Raw genomic sequence first — 6,868 nt, 5'->3', positions numbered from 1 at the left:
AACAAGAAACATCTAATGATAGAAAAATTTCAAATTACAAGTGTTCCAGGGTCTTAGCAATGCTTTGCCCTCATTATCTTCGAGCCGGTATGCTCCATTGCCCAATACCGAAGTAATTTTGTAGGGTCCTTCCTAGTTTGGGCCAAGCATGCCCTCTCTGGGATCCTTCTTGTTGCCAACAACTTTTCTTAGGACTAGGTCGCCGACCTGAAAATCCCTTGGATTGACCTCCTTATTGTAAGCTCTAGCAAGCTGCTGCTGGTATGCTGCGAGCTGAATTGCAGCTTTCTCCCTTCTTTCTTCTAAGAGATCCAGATCTCGGGCTAGAAGTATATCATTAGTCCCATTCTCTATTCCCTGGGTTTTGATCCTTGGGATGCCGATCTCCAGTGGGATGACTACTTTTGTGCCGTAAGCCATGGCAAAGGGGGTTTCCCCTGTTGATCTTCTCGGCGTAGTCCGATATGCCCAAAGTACATTGGGCAACTCGTCTACCCACTTTCCTTTTGCTGCCTGCAGTCTCTTCTTTATCCCATCCAAAATTACTTTGTTGGATGCTTCTGCTTGCCCATTGCTTTGGGGGAAACTTGGTGTTGAAAAGTAATTCTTTATCTTGAATTTCGCACAGTAGTTCTTGATGAGTTTGCTATCAAACTGTGTTCAGTTGTCGGCAACTATTGCTCTTGGAATACCAGATCTGGTGATGATGTTTCTCCATATGAAGTTCTTTACGTCCATATCTCGGATTTTGCAAGAGATTCTGCTTCTATCCACTTCGTGAAGTAATTTGTTGCTACCAGTAAGTACTTCCTTTGCCCAGTTGCTTGGGGTAACTGTCCAACGAGATCCATGCCCCATTGGGCAAATGGCCATGGATTGGACACAGGGTTCAGGTCAACAGTTGGCTGGTGTATCAAAGGTGCGAACCTCTGACATTGTTCACACTTCTTTACATAGGCTTCTGCATCTTTTTGCATGTAGGGCCACCAATACCCTTGGGTAATAGCCCTGTGAGCTAGTGATCTACCCCCAGCGTGGCTTCCACAAATCCCTTCATGAATTTCATATAGGAAATCTTCAACCTACAAAGGGTGTACGCACCTTAAAAGGGGTCCAATGAAGGACCTTCTGTAGAGATGTCCGTCCGCTGTCAGATTGAATCTTGCCGACTTCAATCTGACCTTGTGTGCTTCCTTATGGTCTTCTGGCAGCTTTCCCTCGTTTAGGAATGCAATAATTGCATCCATCCAGCTTGGTCCTAAGTCCACACACATTGCTTTTTGTTCTGTGATTGGTGGTTCTATGCTCGAGCCTGACAAATAATCAATCATTATTGTCCTTGTTTTTCCAGTTTGTATTGAACTTGCCAAGTTGGCCAATGCGTCGACGTGGCTGTTATCATCTCGGCTAACTTGAAGAAGTCGGCAGTTGTGAAACAAGGCTGCCAGCCTGATGACTTCCTTTACGTATGCCGACATTCTCTCATCTCGGGTTGCAAACTCTCCTGTTGTCTGATTCACTATAAGTTGTGAATCACAAAAAATTATTACCTCATCTGCTTCTGCTGCCACTGCCAGCTTTAGTCCTGCAATCAATACTTCGTATTCTGCCTCATTGTTTGAGGCCTTGAACCCTAATCGAATGGACTATTCCAATATCTCCCCATCAGGAGATATTAACACTACTCCTGCCCCCGCTCCTTGCCTGTTTGAGCTCCCATCGACAAACAGACGAAAGGAGTCACCAATGTAAATGCTGCAGGGTCTGAGTTTTTCCTTTCTTTGTTCTTTTACCTTTGGCTGGGCTTCTCCTTGTTTGCTTGGACATCGTTCATCTTGGCTCAACGGAACCCGATGTTCGATGGATTCTAGCGTGAATTCGACCACGAAGTCGGCCAAAACTTGGCCCTTAATTGTTGTTCTCGGCCTGAACTCCAGGTCGTACTGGCCTAACACCACTGCCCATCTTGCTATTCTTCCAGTTAAGTCTCCTTGTTGTAACAAGGACTTCAGTGGGTGCTCTGTTAGCACTATAATCTTGTGCGCTTGAAAGTAATGGTTCAGCTTCTTTGAAGCCATTACTAAGGCCAGCATTAATTTCTCTAGTGGTAGGTACTTTGTTTCTGCATCGGCCAAGGTTTTGCTTACATAATAAACAGCCTTTTGCTCCCCTTTTTCCTCTCGAATTAGCACTGCATTTACTGCGTGTTCTGAAATTGCTAAATACAAAAACAGTTCTTCTCCAAGTTCAGGTGTTGAGAGGACTGGAGCCGTGGTCAGATATTTCTTTAGGTTGGCCAAAGCGGCCTCACATTCCTCAGTCCATAGGAAGTCCGTGGCCTTCTTCGCCAGGTTGAAGAAAGGTTTACATTTGTCTGAGCTTCAGCTTATGAACCTGTTTAGGGCCGCGGCCCTTCCAGTAAGCATCTGAACCTGTTTTGCCGACGTCGCGCTTTTCAGCTCTAGGATGGTCTTGATTTGATCCGGGCTGGCCTCAATGCCCTTTCTTGTTACCAGGTACCCCAAAAACTTGCCTGATCCAACTCTAAACGCGCACTTCGATGCGTTGAGTCGGAGCCGGTATGTTTTGAGTATATCAAAGACCTCTTTTAGGTCGGCAAGATGACCCTTACGTTCCTTGGTCTTTACGACCATGTCATCGATGTAGACCTCCACTGTTTGGCCAATCAAGTGTTTAAACATCTTAGTTACCAACCTTTGGTAAGTTGCTCCTGCGTTTTTCAACCCAAAAGGCATTACCTTGTAACAGTACAGCCCTTTCGGGGTGATAAACGCTGTCTTCTCCTCATTTAGGGGGTACATGGCTATCTGGTGGTATCCCCTGTAAGTATCCAGGAAGCTCATCCTTCCATGCCCAGATGTGGTGTCTACCAACTGGTCAATCTTGGGTAGAGGAAAGCTGTCTTTGGGACAAGCTTTGTTCAGGCTTGTAAAATCTACGCAGACCCTCCATTTACCATTCTTTTTCTTTACTGCCACAGTGTTTGATAGGCATGTCGGATAATTGACTTCTCTGATGGCCCTGGCCTCCAGAAGTTTGTCTACTTCCTCCTCCACTGCTTCGACGTGTATCAACGTTGGTCTTCTGGCTCGTTGTATTACTAGTTTGGCTGTCCTGTCAACGTTCAATTTGTGGTATGTGACCTCGGGGTCAATGCCAGGCATTTCATAAGGCGTCCAAGCGAACACCTCTATGTTTGCTCTCAGAAAAGTTTCCAGTTCTCTTTCTTCTTCTTCGGCTATGCCCGAGCCGACAAGAAAGAAGCGTTCTTCATCATCCTCCTGGACGAGGACTTTCTTCATTACTTCTTCACTCTTCGTGGCTGGCTCCTTGCCGACATCCTCTAGGACCTTCATGTCATCGTCTTCAATCTCTGCCTTCTCCGGTTCTCGAATGTTGCAGGTGGATTTCATTGCTACCATGGAGCAATTCTTTGCTTGTAGTTAATATCCTCTGACTTCTTCAATCTCATGCTCTGTTGGGAACTGTAGTAGTTGATGCAACGTTGAGGGAACTGCCCCTATTGTATGCAACTATGGCCTTCCCAAGATGATGTTGTAGGGCGAGGGCGTGTCAATCACCATGAATTCTGTCTTGATCTTCTTAGTGCCAGCATGTACTTCCAAGCTTGTTGCGCCCAGTGGCCACGTCGGCGTTCTATTGAAGTCGACCATCGGGCCATTGGACTGCTCCAAGTCATCAGGATGAAGGCCCAGCTCCTTGTAACATCTAACATACATGATGTTGCAAGACCTGCCTTGATCAATCAGGATGCGTTTCACTTGGCACTCCCCAACCTGGAGGGATACTACCAAGGCATCATTATGTGGATGCTGGACCATCTCTAGGTCGGCTTCAGTAAAGGCTATCGTCGGTCCCTGGCATTCTTCAGGCTGAGGTCTTTTATGTCCGACCTGGTTTACGTGCTATAGGTGTTTTACCTTTTGGGTCTCCCCTCGTATGGCGTTTTCGTTCACCTTTGAGTGAATTACATTAACCACCCGTGGTCCTCCTGCCTGTGGTTGCTTTGCTGGGGGAGGCAGAGCTGCTGGTGCTTGAGGCAATCTTACATGTTCTTCTCTTGTCCTAGCCTCATCGATAAGGTCCCTCAGATGGCCTTGCCTCACCAAGTCTTCTAAGTGTGCTTTTATGGCTCTGCAACCCTGAGTTGGGTGCCCTTCTTCATTGTGGTAAGCACAACGCCTACCGACGTTTCTTCCCATAAATTCCCCTAGTGCTCTTGTCGGTGCTTTGAAATAGGATTGGTTTCGTATTTGATCCAGGACTTTGTGGATCGGAATTCGGAACATAGTCGTCACTGCCTGTTTAGCCCTCAATTTTGTTTCTTGTTTGATCGATCCATTGTTACCTCGGCTTCGCTTCGGCGAGCCGTTTCCTTTCTCCTGCTTTGTCTCGTTGTTTCCCGACATATCCTCCTCGGCTCTGGCGTACTTCTCGATTCTCACCATGAGTTCTTCCATGCTTTTCGGCAATGTCTTTGCCAAAGACTTCTGTAGTGGGCAGTCATCTTTCAGGCCGTTCTTGAAAGACACAACCGCCACCTCTTGGTTGTATTCGGGTATTCGATTGAACACCTCATAGTACCTTTTTGCGTAGGCCCTAAGGCCTTCATCCTTGGTGATTTTTAAAGCCATCAGTGCGTCGACCCTCAAGGGCTGTAGTTTGTTCGTCACAAACCTGGCCACAAATATCTCGGCCAGGTCTTCCCAAGTCTTTACGCTTCCCTTCGGTAGTTTATGGAACCAATCTGATGCAATCTCCCCGAAGGATGAGGGGAATACTTTGCAGAGCAACGGCTCGTTCCCACTATATAATGCCATTGAATTTAGGTATAATCCAACGTAAAAGTTGGGATCTGACTTACCATCATATATTTGGAACCTCGGCATACTGAATCTCTTTGGTGCTTCAAATTTGTCCAGTTCCACCGAGAATAGTGTCCTCGGCTTCAGCATTCTGTTGCTTCCTCTTGAGGTAATCTCTCAAGTCTTCTTTACTCCTCCCTGGAGCTCGGCTATCTTTGGACTTCAATCTTTTCGGCACACTACTTTCGGCCTTGTGGTGGGCCCGTTTTGATCTTTCTACATGGGTTGTGTCAAAGCAGAGCGCCTGTCCTTGAACATGCCGATGTTCTTTGGGCTTTGGGTCCTTCGTGTGATATGTCATTTGGGACTTCTCTCGTCTCGGCTCGGCTACTCTCGTCTCGGCTCGGCTCCTCTCGTCTGACTTCCCTGGAAGGTCGGTGAAAGTGCCTTCCGCTTCTGGTGTGCTGAGGGGCTTCGGGGATTGTTTTTTTTCCTCCCTTCTGGGCATTAGTTGCTGGAATCGGCGTGCCCTGCAGCGGGTACGGTGGCTGCATGACATTGTTTTGCATCATGAAGTTGACGACCGACTGCAGGTCTGCCAACTTGTTTGCCAAGTCATTTACTTCTTCATCCCTCCGCAGGCACCTATCCCTCAATACTTGGAGGTTATCTTCGTTATAGTACTTGCTTTGGTCTGTCTTCTTCGAAGTGTCATCCTCCTGGTCGACATCTTTCTCTCCGTGGCCCTGGTCACGAGTTTCTGCATTGTGGTTGTCTCCTTCGATATCAAGGTCGATTGGTCTGCTACTCCCAGCAGAAGTGTCGTCCCAAATCTTTTTCTTCTGTCCATTACTGGCCATCTATTCTTCTAATTTCCCACAGACGGCGCCAAATTGTGTGGGTGATTTTCTGATCACACTGCCCATTTAGTAATCAGCTAGAGAGTACCGGCAGAATAGATGGCTTCAGCTAACCTGTTACAGAAAGAGAAGACTCCGACGATGGTTCTACCACCCGGGGGCACTCCGACGATCAAGTCAGTATATCTCTCAAAGATAATCAACAATGCTAAACTCAATGCTCAAAGCATAAATTGCGTACCTTAGACCCACGGGGGTGCCTCTCTTTTATAGTTAACTCAATCCTAGTCCCACTAGAAGCTTGACTTCTAAGGACTCCAATTCAGTACTTACTTTGGACTCCTCAAGAGATAAAGATAAACTCCCTAAGAGTTTTATCCTCATCTTGACTAAGTCTCCTCTTCATTCTAGGACTCTTGTCCCTTATCCGTTTATCTCGAATTCCGATATCTTCGAAGATAACCTCGGCAACGCTGAGATAACCTCGGCATAATGACCAGGACACGTGGCACCTCGGCTGACACATCGGCGTCACTTTGCCACGTGTTGGTACTCAGAAAATATATCCCCACATATACTTTTACCTTCTAAACTATTACAATTTTGTTTATGTAGTTCCTAAAATATTAAATTTGTCTTCTTGGTCCCTAAACTTTCAAAAACTTATGCTACTTAATCTCTAATGGCAGATGACGTTAATTATTTAACAGAAAATGGGATCATGTGCACTTCACATGAGCTACAAGGATGGTAAAAGGGCTAAATTAGACATTTTACATATACCTCCATTAAAAAAAAAATAATCTGTAAAATGGTTTGATTTGGATTTGATGAGCATATATAGAAACTGGTGGGAACGTTTCCCTCCTATTGATTTCCTTTTCTTTTTTTTAATAGAGATATATGTAAAATGTCTAATTTAGCCTTTTACCATCCTTGTACATTTTCTGTTAAATAATTAACGTCATCTACCATTGGAGACTAAGTAGCATGAATTTTTGAAAGTATAAGGACTAAGAAGACAAATTTAATAGTTTAGGGACTACATAAATAACATTGTGATAGTTTAAGGAGTAAAAGTGTAATTAACCCAATTATAAATATCATTTTTTTTATCAATCACAACCTATTTAAAATTCTAGGTGACAGAATACTGAATAA

The sequence above is a fragment of the Camellia sinensis genome, chromosome 8 (genome assembly GCF_055761805.1).
Source record: "Camellia sinensis isolate YWXY chromosome 8, ASM5576180v1, whole genome shotgun sequence".
In the NCBI taxonomy this organism is placed as follows: Eukaryota; Viridiplantae; Streptophyta; class Magnoliopsida; order Ericales; family Theaceae; genus Camellia; species Camellia sinensis.
Note: the sequence above shows the minus strand (reverse complement) of the source record.